The sequence below is a fragment of the Euprymna scolopes genome, chromosome 22, assembly GCF_053919585.1.
Source record: "Euprymna scolopes isolate OS-2025 chromosome 22, ASM5391958v1, whole genome shotgun sequence".
In the NCBI taxonomy this organism is placed as follows: domain Eukaryota; kingdom Metazoa; phylum Mollusca; class Cephalopoda; order Sepiida; family Sepiolidae; genus Euprymna; species Euprymna scolopes.
Window position 1 is genome coordinate 15284488 of NC_136503.1, and position 21809 is coordinate 15306296.

Below are 21809 nucleotides of genomic sequence, written 5' to 3' on the forward strand. Positions count from 1 at the left end.
CCGGAAAATCCGTTGTTACTTTTTTATTCATATCATGTTTAATGTTTAAGCAAAATTTCAAAAAATTTCAAGGCATAGTTATTGAGAAAAGTGCGAAGGGACGAATGGACAGGAGTGAATTTACAGGTCCACCCTCCTTTTGTCGGAGAACCTAAAGATATTTAGGTGTTATCAGCTAGAATCAAAATATGAACAGATTAAAAATTAAAAATAAACAAAGATGAATGTACAATTTTGACCCCTTAAGAACTATTTTAAGCCGCTAAAGACATATAAAAGAATGGTCCATTAGAAATCCTCTAGCGCCGCTCTGCGACTTTTAGTTTTAGAAGAAATAGAGTTTGAAAATATGGAGACAGACAGACAGAAATGTAGCATTAGATTTCTTATATACATAAAAGAGAAAGTTTGTTTGTTTGGCTGTTATAGAAATCGAAATGTTAGGAAATTCAAATTAGTTTCAATAAGTTTAACTTTTTAAAAGAAATAGATGACACCATTTAGAATTACTTCTGATCAGATCTGAGTTCACAAATGTCTGATTAACGATTCCGACTATCGCTTGAATGTAAAATAAGTCCCATACTATGATAAGATGAATTTTGTTAAGTAAAATTTTACAAGGCATTCGATGGTGGTATTGTATGAGAGAGGGTTTCTTTTACGTTTGTTGAGCACATAATTTAAACAATAAAGGCAATATTTCACTTTATCTTAAAAATTGAGAATACGTGATGTACTTTGGTGTGACGCCATCTTTACTTTAGATTAATTTCGTCTATCAACAAGTCATTACATTGTTCACCGATAGACGAAATTAATCTAAAGTAAAGATGGCGTCACACCAGAGTACATGTACATCACTTATTTTTAAATTATATATATATATATATATATATATATATATATATATATATATATATATATATATATATATATATATAAAACCCCGAGATACGATTTTTTAAGTTACGATGTGTTTGGCCTCTGGCTACGGTATTTTCCCCGCCTTATGGTGTTACTGAAAATTTTATTTGATTAGATACATGTGTATTATATACTGTACTTTATTTTATTACTAATTTTTAATATGCGATTTCACCTCACGATCCCCACCCTGGAACAGACAAATTAAAGCCGTATCCTGGGGCTCTACTGTATGTACGTATATATATATATATATATATATATATATATATATATATATATATATATATATGTTATAATAAATTCATATTCCTGTTTGTTTGTTTGTGCGTTCAGAATGAAGTCATATCATATATAATATATGTTATGACGTCGTGTACGGCGTCATACATAACTTCGTAACATATTTTGTATATGCTATGACGTAATTGTGAACAAACAAACAGACGGGAATATGGATTGATTATACCTAATATATATATATATATATATATATATATATATACACTTGATAATATATGACATTTATATGTGTGTATAATTCTCGAAAAATCCAGAAACTTTTACTGTCATTAGATTTGTCGCCGGTAGACGAAGACCAAGTGTGATCTAAATTAAAGATGGCATCAGGATAGAGTCCAGCGACGCAATAACATTTACTAGCAATAGATGTCTTCTCTAGCGATATATAAAAAAAAACTTTTGCCGAAATGTCCATGAGAAAAGGAAACAATTCTGACCCATTAACATAACTGTTTTCGTAAATTTTATATAACCAGTTTTATGTGTACATCGTTGGTTTCTAAAGGAAAATATTGTTTTATTCAATAGATTTCCGGTCAATGAATACATGTTTTTTGTGTGTGGTATTAATGCCTAGAAACACCCTGTTAATGTCTTACACCACAGATGAAGTAAGCAATTATCATCGGCGATCAATACGATTATCACATTGCAGCATCATTAATATGCATGTATCTACGTTTCAGGAAGTCGTCTGCTAAATTGCGTGACACAATACGTTCACATATCCATTACACGAGACATTCATGCCGAGCCTGTAATATCTTGTTTGAGGGATGTTATTATGAGTCAATAGAATAACAAAAGGCGTCCATTCATTCGTGGATATTCTCACTATCTGGATAATAGAGATTTCTATAATGATAATCTTTAGAAGTATTTATGGAAATAAAATATATGTAATAATAATAATAATAATAATAATAATAATAATAATAATAATAAGGACAGGCACGGTTGCATGGGGAACACGACTATACCTTAAACATGTGAACAGGTGCTTCAAATACAAAAAGGAGGCAGTACAGGAAAACGAAAACCATATAATCTATTGAGACATAAATATGCACAGTTTGGGGTATTGTTACCACATCTGAGCTGGTGCACCTGCCATTAGCCTCTCGTTCTTAGACACGGTTCAAAAAACGAGTCGCCCACGAGGTCCTGCACTAGCATGCAAACTCCAACCTGTGTCATATCGCCGGAATTTGGCATCTCTGTTCCTGTTTTACAAGTATTTTAATGGCATGTGCTCTGACAAACTCAAAGCACTTGTACCCCTTCGACGTAAATACCCCCGACTAATCCAACGGCAGCAAAATTCCACCCCTACACAGTAAAGGTCCTTAGATACCGGAAAGTTTCTACTCTAATACTTTCCTCCCTCGTGCTTGATTTTGAAATTTCTTCTCGGGTCCATGCTTCCCTTACTGTATTGGCATGTAGCAGTTCAAATGTAATGTGAACAGATATCTTGCTGCTCAACTCCTCACATAGTATTGCTGTAAATTTGGTCCCAAATAGTAGCCCTTTATGTCAAAATGTCATGCACTCGTGGCAGTCAGATTAACATATACACATACTCTTCAATTGTTCTACTTGCACTATATTTCCATTAATTAACGAGTTGTGTTTTTATTCCACGAGAATATTACGAGAGCACAACAGTTATGTTACTTATTTAAGATAACAGTTATTGTTCTCTAATGATTTAGAAAACCGAGATTCAAACCTCGATCTAGTCGTACCAAAAACTAAAAAAAAAGTTCTGCCTTTCACTAAACACTCAGCATTATAAAATGTGAATCAAGAGTAAATGGAAATGAGTGGCACCCTTCCATAATCTCTCTAGTAATCAATGAAAAGGGATACTTTGAGTCGCCCTTGTCTATGTTTGATCCATTTATCTTTGTATTATATTTACAGACATTTGCTAGAAGACTACTCACACCTGAGACTATCTTGTACATCTACCATGCCACCATTCGCCTATGCATGGAGTATTGTTGCCACATCTGAGCTGGTGCCTCTACTACTAGTTTATCGCTCTTAGACACGGTTTAAGAAAGCAGTCACCAACCTAACAGGTCCTACACTAGCAAACTTCAACTCCTCCCCCATCGCCGGAATGTTGCATTCCTGTGTTTGTTTCACAAGTATTTTAATGGAATGTCTGTCCTCTGATGAACTCATAACACTTCTGCCCCTTCAATGTACATATTACCGACATACCCGTTTAGCAACAAAATCCCACCCCTTTTACTGTGCAGGTCCCTAGATGCCGGAAAGTTTTCTGCTTAAATATTTTTTTTTTCTCAGATTGCTAGACTTTGGAATTTCCTTCCTCTTACTCGCTTCACTGACTGTACTGACATGCAGAAGTTTAAATGTAATGTGAACCAACATCTCACTCATCTCCCCTAAATATGGTCCCAAATAGTATTCCCTTACTCCAAGTATATACATACACATATACACACATATAAATACATATACACACACATACATACACACACGCATATATAATATATATATATATATATACACATACACACACGCATATTATATATATATATATATATATATATATATATATATATAAAATCAACTGGTATGGAAACCTGTGATCATAAGTTAAAGAGATATAATATTTCAAATGTATTCTTTCTCTTACATAGAATAATAAAAATCTTTTGATTTGAAATTCAAACATTTCACGTCATAAATTTTAAAATTCATTGAATGACTAAAATTTGATATATATCACTGATTTTGAAAAGAAAGCAAATCCTGCTTTGGTGTTTTAACAAAATAAAGACAACAAAGATTGGATTGATGTCAACAAGTAGTGTATTTTCATTATTCGTTACAATTGTTTCGCGACCATTCAGACAATTTAAAACCTTATATCGTTTGAAAATAATCAGAGGAACGGCCTCTTTTCAGACGTTGATAAGAACACTATTTATAATGAAAAATATGGAATCCATTTTCCTTTTAACTAAAACTATGTGATAACAAATTTACCTACATTTCTTTCTTCAGAGGGGTTTTCCGTTTGTTACGGATTTTTTTTTATATTTACCTATTTTCATATCTCTATTTCGTAATGTTTCAATCGATTATTCATTTATTCTTGCAACTAATTACCCGTGTTCTCTTAATTTAGGTTATTACTATTCTTCTCTAAGTTATTTATTTATTTTTCTCAATTCCGGATCCGATATTCTACGTTCCTACCGTATTGTTTTAATTCTCTGTTCGTTTCGTATCCAATGTTTATATTGGCGAATTTAAATCATATCGACATACTTATTTGCGTAACTTCAAAAAGCGGTTGTTGTTTAAATTTATTTTAGAAGGAAAAGAAAGTTAATGTTACTCTTTATTCAATGCTAGCTTAGTTTGCATTTTAAATTTTGGATTAAAAATCTTTTGAAATAATAAACAATTAGTCGAATGTTGCTTTTACTGCAGTTCAGTCTATGTTAGGTCATAAGTACTAATACACAGCATCAGTAAGAGGAGCTGTTGAATAATGAGAGCCGGGCAACGCCGAAACAAGCAAAAATAAGAATTATATAACACACCTCGCAAGCAACGCCAGATTACCCGAGAGAGCGAACGAATAATAAAAAACGACCTGATTTTTGACCGATGACGTAAAACGCAAACCTAAAGGCTAAACAAAGGAAATGAACAATAAACGACGAAAACACAACTCTATGAACTTAATAAAAACAAATCAGTTGAATGAAAAACGCTCAGTCGCAACTCGAGAGCGAGACGCGTCACCCAAATTCCACCAGCTGTCCCATCCTCTCTCTCGTTCCCGCTCAACGTCAGACGTCCATTTGTCAAATAAAAAGCGATTGTTTTTATAACCAATTTATTTGATAAACACAGCATTACTTATCAGACGCGATTGGTGTCATTAAGTATACAGTTGAAGGGAAAAACAGGTACATATTTTTCGATACAGCTCTTCTTTTCTCTTCATCTATATAAAGCGTATCGAAAAATACACACCCGCATGTAGCAAAGCCAATAAATGACGTCTGTAAAGTTCCCAAACTTAGATCTCACCATTAGATATTGTTTTGTGTCAGAAATTTGGACAAATCTTATTTTACCGTTAAATCAGAACCACTACTTACTACTACTACTACTACTACTACTATCACCACTACTACTACTACTACATCAACTCGTGGTCACACTGAGTCTGGAAATCTATTATATAAATCTAAAACGTCTGTTAGAATGTATGCATGTTTATATGTCTCGCTAAAACTTTCGACACACGCGACCAACACTGACAAAATTAGTATCGTTTGAAAGCTCAATTTCTCGGCAAAATAACATCCAAAAATTGGCGAAAAACATTCATTCTTTCATCGTCAACTGGGCCGTTTTTTACAAGGTGGGGTAAGTTTTTTTTTTGCAAGTCATTCAAGCCTCGCGTGAATGACGTCGCATACAACAGGTTATTCCGAACGCCCGTGACGTCATAAGCACGGTGGGCGCATTGATAAGACCGTTTGCTTTTTTTTCCACTTCCGGTTCCTCTTGCGCGTTACGGGTTCAAGCTTACCTACTACTCTTATTTTTATTTTTTTTTTCGCTCGTACGAGTAGTCGCTGCTATTTTGAGTTGTTTTAATTCAATTTTTTTAGGGCTTTGGTTGCTCAATCACCCCCCTTACACACACCTCCATATACCCGAGCAACAGCTGGGATTCAGGCTAGTTATGGCTAGAAAGCGATTCTACTCTCTACAAGGCTCGCAGATTACATGATCACCACCGAATGAAGTTTCAGGTCATACCTAGGATAGAACAATAAGTTTTATCTATTAAATTTTGACCCATAACAGCTTGTTGATTAGAACGACGTGAAGCTTATAGTATCTTATACTTTGTCGTACGTACTGTTTTATTGTGTCTATTATTCTTTAAAGTTCAGAATCAACCTGCTCATAGTCCTTAGAAAAGATTGTTGCAGCAAGACTTCGTTCGTTTTAGTTTGTTTTCCCTTAATAAAAATGGCTTTTTAAGAAAAGTTATTGCCAAGGTGTAAGCTCATATACCTAACAAGTTATTGGGCAGTGATTCGTGGCAGTTATAGCCCCTGAATCACGGCGTATACTTCTGTAACATACTTTTGCTAATACACTTTTGTTTATCATACCACTGTGTTAGTCTTGATTATTACCGGCCGGCAACAATTATATAGCCATTTTTACCAGTTACAACAGATATAAAAGGACGTCTGGTCGCCGGTACGACAACACCGTGATGATCGGTAATGGTAGAATTTGGGTAGGAATAATTATTTACGAGGACGGCTCAACAAGAACTTGTTTATATTAAATTTGAAAACAACCGTTCTGTTGAAATGACAATGGCTCGGAAGCAACCCAGTGATATTGCGCTCCACAGATAGGCTGTTCTGAGAAAGAAACTTTGCTCATGGAATTTTCGTTTAGTTGTTGATGGATACCATAAAACGCTTCTAATTAGTTGAAAACCAATGAAACTGGAGACTCTGAAACCAGTTAGCGATGTGGAACTAATTATAACACTTTTTTGGAAGAGAGGTAATTAAAAAACTTGACTTCAAAATTGATGTATGAATGTCTAAAAGACTGGTTCTAGGACTGTAAATGATGAACTGACTTCATTTTGCTTGCGTTATTTTATTTTTTTGTTTTTCTGTAAAATACGTAATTGCACAATTTGTTTTATATTATTTATTTAAAATGTAAGTTTAGTAAGCCAAATTCAACGCATATATTTTTAACCGTACCAGACCTGAGCTAATTTCATTTAAAATTCCGTGCAGATTCCAGAGTTTGATAGAAAAATTCCCGAGTCTGACAAGATACACCTGAAGAGGATCGGAGGTTACATCAGCCGAAACGTTGTGCAAATAACACACAAGATAAGAACAGTAGTCCGAATAATTCAATTAATAGTTTTTTTTAACAATGGCAGATATCTCAATCAATAGAAAAAGGCCTTCAAATAGAAGTTATATCAGACCTAAAAAGGTGTTTTGCATACTGTCAAAGCTGTCACACTCACGTAGAGTTTAAAAAAAAATGGAACACAAGAATAATTTTGTTATCTGATAATCACACTAAATAAATCTGATGTCATTAAAATTCATGATTATTTTCGCCACTGTAGAAAAGATTTCCACAAGATTTGCCTTAGTGAAATCGTCCTGGCCAATAAGCATATAAAAAAATGAAAGGTTTATTGATTAAGCTGCTTTTCACGGATGGATTGGTCGGATTTTTGAAACTAGGACAGCCACTATGGACTTGATGGGCTTAACTTATTCAGGCTAAATGTCAGATATTACTTAATGACCAATCAAAATCAACACACGTCACAAGACGCAGGCATTATTTTGCTTTTTTTATTTTTGTTGAAAGTCGTAATGGATTTCGTTATAATGCATTAAAATTAGAGACATCGGCTTATACGAGAACAAAATATTAGTAGTGGCTTAGATTTTCAAGTTCCAGAAACGATCCTCGAACACTTGCATAAAGTTGTCCATTCACACCCAACCTCCTCACCATACCAAAATCCGTTTTTCATTTCTACTTTTTTCTTTCTTCTACCTACCCCACTTCCCAACCTTATTACTAGGGCTATGACAAGAGAATATTCTTTTCATTATTTTGACTCTTGAGTATATATCAGTTAATGTCATGTTTTTAGGTAGAGTGATGTGGTTCTCGGTTGATTAAATGTGTCTAACTTTGTCGGATATATACTCGAGAGTCAAAACAATGATAAGAATATTCTCTTGTCATAGTCCTACTCATAAACTACTCAAAGTCTTCCTACATCCTTCCGATCCCGGCATGATCTTATATTCTCTAGTGAGATCCAATATTAGGAGTTTTGGTGAAAGAGGATTTACTAATACTCCTGGGTCCCTATTTGGTATTATCTGTCATGATTTCACCTTTGGTTAACAGTTATCGTTTATAAACTATTTATTTATAAAAGATACATCGCCAAAACAAATTAATTTATGAATACATTCTTTTACAAAGGAGTCACCACTTATCAAGGCCTGAAGCCATTCGAGGATAAAGGTGCATGTGTAAGGTGGTCAGTGAAATAATTGTGTAGTAATAAGTAGTGGTAGAATTTGATTATTTAAGGAGACGGTTCAACAAGAATTGGTTTACATTATACTTTAAGATAATCATGTTGTAGTCAGCTAGAAATCAGGCCAGTGGTATAGAGTTCTGCAAGTGAACAGTTCTAAGGAAGAAACTTTGTTGATAGAATTTGCATTTAGATTCAAGTACATATAGAGAGTAGAGAAAATTGTTGATAGTGGTTATAGCTAAATGAGTAATTTTTGTGAAAGTTTTGACACTTTAAAAGCATGTGGACCTGATCTCATCCCAGCTGTGCTATTAAAAAAGTGCTCAGCCGAAGTAGCTCCAGTTCTCTCCAAACTCTACAACAAATGCCTTAATGAATCATACTTTCCGGCTGTTGGAAAACTGCTTCTGTGGTACCAATATTCAAGAATTCTGGCGAAAGAACTGACCCATCAAATTATCGCCCCATTAGCCTCCTCCCACTTTTCGCCAAAATATTTGAGACCATAATAAACCATGCTCTAGTCCGGCACCTTACAGATGCTAAACTTCTGACTGACAAACAATATGGATTTAGACATGCCTGTTCCACAGCAGACACCCTCACTGTAATTTCTGAACGTATATACCATTCACTGGACAAAGCGGGGGAGGGCAGAGCGGTAGCTCTAGATATATCTAAGGCTTTTGACAGGGTATGGCACAAGGGTCTCCTCAGGAAAATTAAATCATACGGTATCACTGGTAGAATACTTAGCATAATTAAATCCTTCTTAGATGAGAGAAAAATCCAGGTTGTCCTCGACGGTTGTACGTCTAAACAGTGTGATATAAATGCGGGAGTGCCTCAGGGGTCTATCCTTGGACCTCTATTGTTCCTAATATTTATTAATGACCTCCCCGACAAAACTGCCTCTGAGATGGGTATATATGCTGATGACACTACACTCTATAACAGGCATGACAGGAAAACAAACGAACACATATCTAAAGAAATGGCAAAAAACACTAGAGGATGACCTCCAATCTGTAGTGGAATGGGGACATAAATGGATGGTCACATTCAATTCTGCCAAGACTAAACTGGTTTCCTTCAATAATTACAAGAAACCTTCTCTACCACCAATAGCAATGGCCAGTGACTCCCTGTCTGAGAGTACATCTTTCAAACTGCTTGGCCTAACATTCACAGGAAACATGAGTTGGAACAATTATATTGAAAACATTGCCAGGGCCGCTGCGAAAAAGGTAGGCTCTCTCTACCGTGCTAGAAAACTGCTGACACCTGAAAGTATCCTGTACCTCTATAAGGCCACCATTCGCCCATGTATGGAGTATTGTTGTCACATTTGGACCGGTGCATCTGCTACTAGTCTCTCGCTCCTAGACAAGGTTAAAAAAAGCGTCGCCAATCTGATAGGCCCCGAACTGGCATCTAAGCTTCAGCCTCAGTCCCATCGACGAAACGTTGAATCCCTCTGCCTGTTCTACAAGTATTTTAATGGTGAATGCTCTGACGAACTGCAGATACTTGTGCCCCCACGATGTAGACACCCTCGACAAACCCGACAGGCAGCTAAATTCCATTCCCACACAGTAGAGATCCCTAGATGTAAAAGATCTTTCTACTCCAGTAGTTTCTTCCCCAGAACCGCTAGACTCTGGAATTCCATTCCAAGTCCCTGCTTCCCCAACTGTACTGACATGCAGAAGTTCAAGTGCAACGTTAACCGACATCTTGCTGCCAAAATCCCAACATAGTACCCCAGTAGTTGCTACCCCTGATAGTAGTCCCCTACACCAAAGTGGCAATGCGCCTTGTTTGGCGTGAAAATGTAATTAAAAAAAAAAAAAAAAAAAAAAAAAAAAAAAAGGGGGAAACCATAGACTGAGGCTTAGTTGAATACTCGCCATGAAAATAACGATGGAGCAAAGCTAGGCACGTAACGAAAGAAGTTTCAGGATAAAAAGACATCACCTACTAGGTTTCAAGATATTAAGAACCTGAAATAATTTTCTTTACAAAGATTATTCAACATTAAATTACTTCAAAATGATTGAAATATCATTAAACAAGCAGAGCACATCACTTTACCCCCCCACCCACCCGCTGTAAATATGCCCTCCCAGAAGTCACTATTTGAATTGCTTTCAACTAAATCGATGGCCTGAAAAACAAATTTTTCATAAAATCTATTTGCAACCATTGTAAAACCATTATAAGAAATGCGAAAACGCCTTACGACCAATTCTTTACGTTTACAGTGGACGATCAAAAGCTTGGCCATCATGAGTTTTAAAGAATTATAAACCGTGTTTTGAACAGATGTAAGGCTTCTATTCGAACCATCATTAGTGAATCAGAGATGATCTCCTCAGCATCACATAAAGCCAAAATTTTGGAAAACAAGTGAAGCACGCATGCACCTCCCCCCCCGTGTGTGCACAGTGAACGAGGCATAAAAAAGTGACTAAGCTCAGCATTTGCCCCCCCACCCCCTTTAGCCCCAAAAGTCCAAAGGGGACATCAAATCCTTGTAAAAAAGAACAAAGTTGCAGTTTTAGGCCGTAAATTCCAGTTCTGCGCCATGCAATAAAAGAAATGACTAAGTCCATCATTTGTTCCGCCGCCTTATTTAGCTCCAAAAGTCCCCAAAGCCTTAACATATTTAAATTTGAGTTCAGCACCACGCATTTTGGACAAATATGGTAAAATAGTCCCCAAAATGGAGTGCTTTTATTAGCCCCTGGGGCAAACCCAAGAGTTATCGTGAAGAACAGACAAACAAAATTATATAGAAATCAGTTAGTTACAACTTTTCAGAAAGTTTTATAAAAATCCAAAGCATCATTTTATTTTAAATAAGCACAAAAGTGTCATTTTTAGTCATTTTAACACGAAAGGCACCCTTAGGGAGGAAACTGGAGCTTTCCCGGGAAATCCGTTCTGTTACTTTTTACTCATATCATGTTTAATGTTTTTTCAAAATTCCAAGGCGTAGTTATTGAGAAAAGCGTGGACGAACAAACGGACAAGGATGAATTTACAGGTCCACCCTCGTTTTGTCAAGGGATCAAAAAACTTTGCAGCAAATTCAATCCTTTGCGACCAGACCCACTTATCTCTAGAATTTCCTCCTATGACTGTAAATACTCTTAGTGAAATTCACATATCTATCTGGAATTTTGCCAAAATTAATGTCAGCAAGACAACTAGTACTTTAACATTTGAATCATAAGGTTTACGGAATTATAACTGGAAATAGTTCCTATCCTTACAAAACTGTTCAATTGTTACCAAAAAGAAAAATGTTTCAAATTATCTTGAAAGACATTGTTGGTTTCCCAGTATCTATCTATCTATCTATCTATCTACTATTATGTAAAAGAAACTGTATGTGTGTGTGAGTTCGTTCCCTATGGACTCCGAAACGGCTGTGCAGATTTTATAAAATTTCACACAAATGTACTTTATGTATCTGGCAGTGTTCTTAGGTTTTGTATCGGAATATCTTAGATAAGTAATGATAATTGAAATAATCCGATAAAAGAAGGAACAGGCGATTTGGACCAAAGTTAACACCTTACACAGCCTATCATAACAAGTGCATTAATCCCATAAGAGCAGATGTTCTTGGCCTTCGGGCCAAGATCAAAGTATGACGTCATGGTCTTTGTGTCGAGCTTCCGAGACATCAAGATCGTGTCAGAGGCGCTTGCTTGGTATGAAAGAATTACAGGAGCCAAGATAAACTGCAGCAAGTTGATCAGACTGTGGTCTGTATTCAACGTCTGTGTGAGGGAGGCTTGGGAATGCTGGACTTGAAATGTCATCAAGACGCTGGCCTTCCTTAGCCACTATATGCAAGAAGATCAACCATGGCACCTCACGGTTACTGCCACTTTTCCTGACCTCGTTCTCAACCCCTCTATCGAGAGCTGCTGCAGGCCACGGGGAGAATCTGCCTTCCTAAAAGAGCGCCGAGCCGCGCAAAAATGACTATCAAGATCCAGCGACCTTGTGACTGCTACCCGTAGGGAACTCCATAGGGATCTAGTGAGGGGGGGGGGCTGACGACCCGCTATGCATGCGTTTTGGTTGGCAGCAGAGTGAGATCTGCTCCACATGGAGTTGGGCGCCAGGTTCGAGTCATCTTAACAATTCGGAGTTCTTTCTGACCTGGCGATTGGCCCGAAATTCACTTCCACTCAACAACATACAATACAGTTCCAGGCTTTTGGAGTCGCCTGCTTGTCCCCGTTGTGGAACAATGGCTATAGAAACAACCGATCACACTTTCTTCGATTGCCGCAAACTCCGTCAGTACTGGTCATATGTCAGCAAGGTGACGGCTCGCATCGATGCCGAGCATCCTCACCCGATTACCGTACCAATGTCGTTGACAATGTGAGGCCGCCGTGGGACCTGGAAAGACAAATGGTCTACATTACGATCCTAGCCGTGGAGAGAATGGTGATTTGGACGTCACGTCTGCAAGGTGGCCGGGGGGGGGGTATTGTCTTTTTCTGATCAGGATCTGATCGCTTTCTTTGAACACCAACTACAGGTGAAGATCAGATGTGATAGAAGAAGGCTGCATCGCATGGCATTTGACAGAAGATGGATACATGTAGCAAGACTGTGTGTACGAAAAGGAGCCAAATTTGAATAGGTGTTTCCCGCCTAGGTGTGGAACGCGCAGGTCTGTCAAGTGTAACTTTATCTTTAGCCTCATAGCTAGCCGAGTGAGTGCTTCATCCTTCCCCGATTAGGAAGCCTCCAAGATCCTCACCCCCCCCTCCTAACTGCAATTTTTTTTCTTTTCACGCCTTCCTCTAACTTTTACCCATTTTGGAAAGAAAGAAATCAATCACTAGCCCCATCCCCTCTCCCCCAAAATTTTCTTTTCTCCATTTCGTCCCATCTAGAGAGCACTTAGAGACTGGCCCACAGGAGCTTAGGTTCCTTTACAAACCGAAGTGGAACGGGCGGTCTATCAACTAGGCGGGGTTGGGAGGGCCCTACTAATCACTGCTTGTATTTTTTCTTCCACCTGCCCGCAACACAAATGGATCATTGTATTACCTTTATTGTTATCGTTTTTGTTTTTACACGCTAATAAAATTATTTTTTTAAATTGGGTGCAAAGTAGGACGTCCCCAAGTAAGAAAGGGTGAATGCGGTATTATGGTGAAAGAAGATACTAGCTAAGAGAAACTTTTGTTTAGTTCTGGAATCGCAAGGATGACCAACAACCCCCATTTTCCCCCCTCTTGAGTTGGCCTTGTGCCTAAGTTTTTTTGTTCATGTTAATTTTTGCCTGAATAAAAGATTTAATATCTCAAAGTGTAGTATCTGTTCTTTAGATGCTACACTTCAGTTTCTTGTTCTCTCTCAGTGGATGTCCTGGGTATGACCTTAAACTATATCCAGAGGTGAAACCCCAGTTTGCGGGCTTTGGGGAGTGTGGAGCGACCCTTTAATTACCATTACTCCCAAGTCCACTCTGACCCAGAGTGGTAGTACCTGTTAGGGACCCAACTATGGGTTAAATAGAAACCGCCTTGAAAACAACAAATATATTCTATTAAAAAATTTTCTTCAAAATCTTTGGATTCGGCATTAAATAACTCGAAAAGGGTTGATATGCCGTAAAACAAAACCAACCAACCAACCAACCATCTCTCGGCGGAGAAGAAATCCTTCACGGCTGAGACAATTTTTATTTTTGTTTCTTTTCTCCATGTTGAAAAACGACCCTGGTGTCTAACTCTGTCCCATGGGGAGGCATTGTAAATAGTAACATCACAAGTGCATTTGAGAAGTTTTATTACTATACAAGCAGAAAGGCACTTCATATAAAATAAACAGTAGGTTCTTTGATATAACATGGGCAATTTCGAAATAAATGTTTCTGTTTAAAGCATAATTAATCCATGATACTTGACTTTTGCATTTTAAACTTAAATTCAAGCCATTATCTATATAAATAATTTCATGAAATCAACCATAGGTTCTCTACAGTGCAATGTAGACTACACTATATTGTGGACTAAGTCACTGCAGGAAACCATGTGAAGCTTCCTCCCAGTGTACTGTGATGGGTCCCTTACTAGAGCAAGCAATTAATCGATTTAATTATATATCTATATATTTCCCCCAAACCTCTGCCCTTGATGTAGGGGACACTAAAACTTGCTGCGATGGTTTCAAATGATCTGAAATAAAATGTTATATCTCCTCTCTTTTGGAAATAAGTTACAATTATGAATATCTCCAGTATCGAATAATCTTTATACACTGTGAAATTTACTTTATGTATGAAAACAAAAGAGAGGGGAGATATAACATATGAGAAATATTTGGCATCAAGTCTCTCCTTGCAGTTATTTCAGATCATTTGAAATCATAGCAGCAAGTTTTAGTCTCCCCTCCATCAATGTCAAAGGTTTCGGGGAAATACCAGATATTTTGTAATTCATATGCAAAACTAGGAAAACAAATGACTATGATTGAAACATTTTATGGCTGTAAAAACGTGCCAAAAATAGGCTCTGGATAATGGATGATAGACATGTGCGACTTTAAGGACAAATGTAATATAACCCACTACACAAGTCAAACCATTACCTTTCCAACGAGCCTTCATTTGTTAAATTCTGACCAATAGTCACTGAGTTCTGGAACTCATAAAATTGCCCAAAAAGGTGACATATATATATATATGTGTGTGTGTGTGTGTGTCTATACTATATATTTGCAGGCTTTTTAGAGATGATAATACTATTCTATGGTTAAGATTTTATGACAATTATTGTAAAAAAAAAAACTATATTTTCAAACCAATAAAATATGCCAAAATTTGCCTACATTTGTATATATAGTGTCCTGCAAACCAGCTTTGGTTTTTGCTGCTTTGGTTGTCTCCTCCGTGGGCATGTCAGGCCACAAGTATATATATATATATATATATATATATATATGAGAGAGAGAGAGAAAACTACCCATTTGTGGAACATAATACTGTGGAGCTGCTTCCAAAGTGACTACAACACTGTCGTTTTAAAGTCCAATGTAAACAGATTCTTCAACCGTCCTCTTAAATAATCAAGTTCTGCCAAACTCCTTATCAGTCATCTGACACTCATTAACCCTTATCCTCGTATGGCCTTTAGGCCTTGGTAAGTATTGATTCTTTAGAGTGTATATATCTCATCCACATACAGCTATTTCGCATATCACTGCTATTCAATATGGCTAGATCTAGTAAGTTTCGAAACGTGAACGCCAGATCACTGTCAACTGTGACCATCTGTATCAAGAATCTTATTTCGCCTCTGCTTGAAAGAAGCAATGCTTAAGAAGCTTAAACTATTTCATCAAATCGAATAAACAGATTTTAAATTAAAAAAAAATAAGATAAATAGCGAATGTTTCGGAATAAACTAGAATCCTCTAGATTAGAAAGAGTGGAAATTAATTCAAGAAAAAGAATGCCAGACGAGAAAAGAGAAGCCTTTTAGCTGACGACATCAATGAATTAAACGAAATAATAGATTTCAATCATTTGCGCTGTTCATAGAAAAAATCTTTTGCAGATAATCATAAATTTTTGTCATCAAACAATAAAATTGTTGTAAATTCAAACAATTAAACATTGCATTAAACTAACCAATCAAAATCGCTTTAACAAATGCTGCTTTTAGGGTATTGATTAATGAGCACTCATTAAATGCAACTGCTATTATTGCAATTTCCGATGCTTTTAAAGTGTGCCGTTTGATCTGCTGTTTACCGCAAAATGTTGACGACTTATTGAAATATGGAGGACAGAGTAAAGGCATTTCGACATATGTTGGGTCTTTTATTCCTGAACTTTGTTTCTGTCGGATGTGATCTTCCAGGTGCATTATTGTTATTTCTTAATTTAACAAAACAACACTTGTTTTAGGAGACAGATACTATTTATTTCTTATAATAACCTTCAAAAGTGAGATAGATATATAGAGGGACAGAGAGAGAAATATAGATTTAGGGTGGGATTTTGCTGCTTTTCTGATTAGTCGGGAGTATGTACGTCGAAGGGGCACAAATGCTATGAGTTCAACAGAGCACATTCTGTTAAAGTATTTGTAAAAGAGGCACAGGGATGTGACATTGCGGTGATGGGCCAGAGGCTGTAGTTTAACCGATAGTGCAATCTCAATTTGATTGGAGACACGTTTTTGGACCCTGTTCGATTTTAACAATTCATTATTTCCACCTGGAGAGCGCATATCTTTGCAAGCAAGAATGTAAATGAAACAAAAATAAAATGCTCAGAAATATCACATCGGTTTTGATTCACTCTTAGCATACAAAATGGCTGCTTTGCTTGCATTTAGAATTTCAAAGAAGCCGTTTGCAACTTGCATTTCTTTTTTTATGCTTTCAAATTATCGCGCGCTTCAATTTAGTGAGATTACAAACGATATGCACTCCCCAGTTCATTGCATTTTAATCTGATAAGGTGTCTGCCATCTTGATTGAAGGGCTGTGTGACAAAGGGTGCGGACATCAGACATGTTAAAAAACATGCTTAAAATGATTTCAACTAATGATCGGAAATGACTAGAAAACTGTAAAATAAAACACACAAACACACACATACACACGGAAACACACACATACACACGCAAACACACACATACACACACATACACACACAAGATAGAAAATGTAAAAGATAAGACAGGTGCTAGAAAGGAGTGGAGACGACCAGCAATTTACAAAATAGGATAGAAAAAGAACAAAAATGTTTCTAAAAATAATTAATTTGCTAACATATAAGGTACCCTCAATAAGTTTCCAGACTTTTTTGTACAGCCATTTAAAATTGTCATAGACTCTTGAAAATTCAGTATGTTATTGCGGATCAAGTAAAGAATAGATACCCTGTAGTAGGAGACAACTGCTAGCGACGACCGGCACACATTTCTTTTATTACTTTGGGATTTTTTTTGTTATTTAATAAATTGATCACGTGAGGGTATCATGAGATTAAATCGAAATTTAATATTTAAAAATATATTAATCGTCGCTAAAATTAATGTTTTAAAGAATAATTAAATTGAATTATATTAAAAATGCACACAGAAAACCCCCCTAAAAAGCACTGTACATAAAAATCAATGTTGGTCGCAAACATCCATGAAGCATTCACAAAAATCCGATCAAGTCAGTTATTTTATATTTGTTTCTGCCATTAATAAGTTTGGCTTAAATTTATTTATTTTATTATAATTATAATTATTATTATTCTAAGCTTTATAAAAAGTTCTGTAAATATATTAAAAATGCGCTCAGAAAAGCACCCATTTATTTAAATATCTTTTATTTAAATACTTTCGTTTTGTTACTTACTTAAAATATATATATTTTTCTTTTAAATCTTCAAAAATTTTGTAAATATATATTTTTAAAAATCTTGCTTGCGAATATTCGACCATGTCTGCTATTTGACGTGTTTAGAAACAACCAATGCCATGTGCTTGTGCCAATGTCAAGGTCGAATCACCGGTGTCACTTGAAATGTGCGCCGGTCGTCGCTAGTCATCGTCTTCTGCTACAGGGTATCTATTCTTTACTTGATCCGTTATTGCTATACATATTATGAGATGACTGACCAAGTTTTATGATTTCAAGTTCAAATGAACAGCTACAGCAGGGATTGGACTATACCCTACCAAAGCATGATTGTCACAGCTGGTGAATTTAAAAAATGCGTTTTGGACGTGAGGACACATTAAAAGAATGATATGCAATAAAATTCTTTTTTATACTTGGAAGAAATGTCACAGAAACGTATGGAATGCTTCAGACAGCTTTTGGACCATCTTTTGTGTCGGAATGTCTTCGATAAGCATTGATAATAAAAATAATCTGATAAGAGATTCAGGGAAGGCAGGGAGTCTGTGAGGGATGATGAGAAGTGTGGGAGGAGTAAGGAATCAAACCACCAGAGTTGATTGGCCAAATAAAGAATTTCATGGATAAGGAACGCCGTGTGTCTATAGAGACAATAAGTGCACAGTTTGATGTCAGTGTGAGAACTGTAAACACAATTATTCGCAAGGAACTGAAGATGCGAAAGATTTGCACAAAATTTGTCCCAATGGTGCTCAGAGAAAATCATAAAGAAAGACGTTTTCATGACCAAGATGGGCATCAACGCAGTTTCTCACCCTCCCTATAGTCTGAACTTTGCTTCCTATGACTTTTGGTCATTCTCTAAATTCAAGGAAAACCTTAGAGAATCTCGATATGAGACAATTGAGGAGATGAAAGAAGCTGTGATGAGGATTATTTACATGCTCACACAAGAGGACTTCAATGGGGCCTTCCAGAAGTTGTTGGAACGGTACATCAAGTGCACTGCAACTGGAGGAGATTACTTTGAAAGGGGACTAGACTTTCATGTGTGTACTATCAATAAAAGTTATCAATAAAAGTGCCCATACAAAAAATTTTGGAAACTTATTGAAGGCACTTCATATGACTTGAAAGGGGCTTCTATCGAGTAACACAATATGTTTATTTTGTTTCAGATCTTTCGTGATGAGGTTTGAGAATTTGTATTATTTAGATTACTAACCTGGATTGTAATATTTACAAATATTCCATCCGATGTAGCCCCCAACCTGGATGGCAACATTTTGAACTTAGGGCTGTTGGCAACCTTTACGTGATTCCTCTTGTGAGTATCTAATGTCTTTCTAGAAAAGATTCTAATTAGAAATATATCGAGGAAACCAATGCCAACAACAGAATCACCTGATTCATACGAAATGAATTAACAGTTAAGATACTTTCAATCTATTTGGTCAGTTCATCATATTTTTCCTAAAATTCTTCAAATTAAAAAGTATACACAATGCATCACGATTTAGATTTAGTTTGGTATTTTTGGTGTATATATTTAAATAATTTTATGCACTAGATTCAATTCTAAACTAATTAACTGATCATTATACATTTTACCCCACTGTTGTGAGATAATATCAACTATATTTAGTTTAATTTAGAGTTGTGCAAAAGGAGTAAATTGGGGTTTGAAACCTTTCATACAAATTCTTATGTGAACAACCTTTTATTAAAATTTTCTACTATTATATATAAGGTACTTTATGTGCCTGGCATTGTTCTTAGATAGGTTTTGTGTCGGAATGTCTTTGATAAGTATTGATAATCAAAATAATCCGATGAAAGAAGGAACAAGCGATTTTAACAAAAGTTATCATCTAAAACAGCCTAACATATTAAATGCATTTGAGAAGTCTTATTACCATACAAACCGGAAGCCCAACATACAAAATCAACAATAGGTTCTTTGATATGACAGGGGCGTGTTCGAAATGAATGTTTCTGTTTAAAGCATAATTCACAAGGATACTTGGCTGTTTTAGATGTTAACTTTTGTTAAAATCGCTTGTTTTATCGGATTATTTCGATTATCAATACTTATCAAAGACATTCCGACACAAAACCTATCTAAGTACCTTCATATGAAATTCAGGCCATTATCACTGCACAACCGAAATGCCAGGAATATGAAACCAACAATAAGCTCTTTGATATAACAAGGATGCGTTTGAAATGAATGTTTCTGTTTAGAGCACAATTGAAGCATGATACTTGATTTTTTGCATCGTAAACTTTAATTCAAGCAATTATATGTAAAAATATTTTTATTAAATCAACAGTAAGTTCTGTTCAGTGCAATGTAGACTACAATATATTGTGAATTTAGTCACTGCAAGAGGCATGTGAAGCTTTTCCAAATGCATTGCCTCAATTAGGGTAGGCAATCAATCGATTTGATTACAAAATAGACTATTTCATCGATTTCGATGACAATAAAAATATGGGAGTGTGAATCATTTATTTATTATCATTCAATCCCGGGCAATGTTGGGTCAACCTGCTAGTATATATATATATATATATATATATATATATATATATATATATATATATATATATATGTATGTTCCAAATTTGCAGTGAATTCGATTCATAGTCAGATGCCAACTAAGCAAGATATCTTGAATTTCAATTTCTTCTAAAGACCCCTTTAAATTAGAAACCTCCCCCCTCCGAATCAAAATCAGTGAAATAAGGATTCTAGATATAAGGTTCTGCATAATAATATGTTGACTTTTATCTTCGTATGTAGACAAGGAAGTGATGCAAACCTGTTCTTTTCAAAGAATTTATTATTAAATTAGCAATGAATAAATCATTCAATAATTGTGATAAAAGGAATGACATAGTTTTGGTTACAGACAGACACCAAGTCGTTGTTATAATAAAACCTTTTTAACGTTGCAGATACATGGAAAAAAGTTTCTTAAAACAATCTAAAAATCAAGTGTTACTTAAGTAAAATTGATTTAATTAAAAATGCAATTAAAAATGATAATATTAGAAAAACGATGCTTCTGACAAAATGGACGAATAGATAAAAAGATGGCGACTATGATTTTTTGAATGATAACTCATCTGATACAACGGATCATAGAAATTTAGAAAAGTGAAAAAAAAAACATACTTTGAGGAATTAATTTACCCATCCCAGAATTCATCTTGTCTATATATTTATAAAAGTAAGAATATTTTATCTTCCCTGCAACCTCTTTCTCATAGAAGAGATGTTGCGAGTTTGTCTTTGCTTTATCGTTATTTTGATGGCAAGTGCTCGACTGAGCTTCAATCTATGGTCTCCCTTTCACCAAACTTTCACAAGAAACACTCGTCTAGCTGTAAACACTACTAATAATTCCCCCACTCTTTATTTGTGTTTAAACCTAAACATAGATTCCATGAATAAAGCTTTTTTCTTAGAACTGCACGCCTGTGGGACTGTCTTCCTGCTTTCCAGCTGACTACAATATGGTTGTCTTCAAGTCTAACGTAAACAAGTTCCTGATGAGCCGTTCCACTTAAATTAACAAATTTTACGAATTTCCATTACTAATGATTACAATATTGTCCAATTGACTACTGTACACTCTTTAACCCTTATCCTCGAGTGGTCACTGGGCCTTGATAAGTGGTGATGCCTATGTAAAAAAAAAAAAAAAAATACAATGGACACTGTTTTCATAAAAATGTTAATAAACTCATATTTGCTGCATGCTATTATTTTGTCTCTCCCCCAAATTAATTTTTTGTTCTATTCACAAAAATATCAGCTTTATCAAAAAAATATCTGTTGATTCAATATATTACTTATTCCGTCATAGATCCTGCTAGTAATCCAAGATTATAGTAAAGATTTGTATTTGGAAGCATCACATGACATCATAAATATCTGATATATGACATATCTATAACTCTGATAGTATTACTTGCTTGTTTTCACATTGAATATATTAGATGATGCGAAGAAAAGCAATTAGGACTG

The 21809-nt window shown here is 35.7% G+C and overlaps 1 protein-coding gene across 1 annotated transcript in view; it reads right to left on the minus strand.

The window, feature by feature from the left end:
• Positions 1-21809, minus strand: part of LOC145243906 (voltage-dependent calcium channel subunit alpha-2/delta-3-like) — a 1923318-nt gene that overhangs the window by 749676 nt on the left and 1151833 nt on the right. The gene's annotated exons all lie outside the window — the stretch shown is intronic.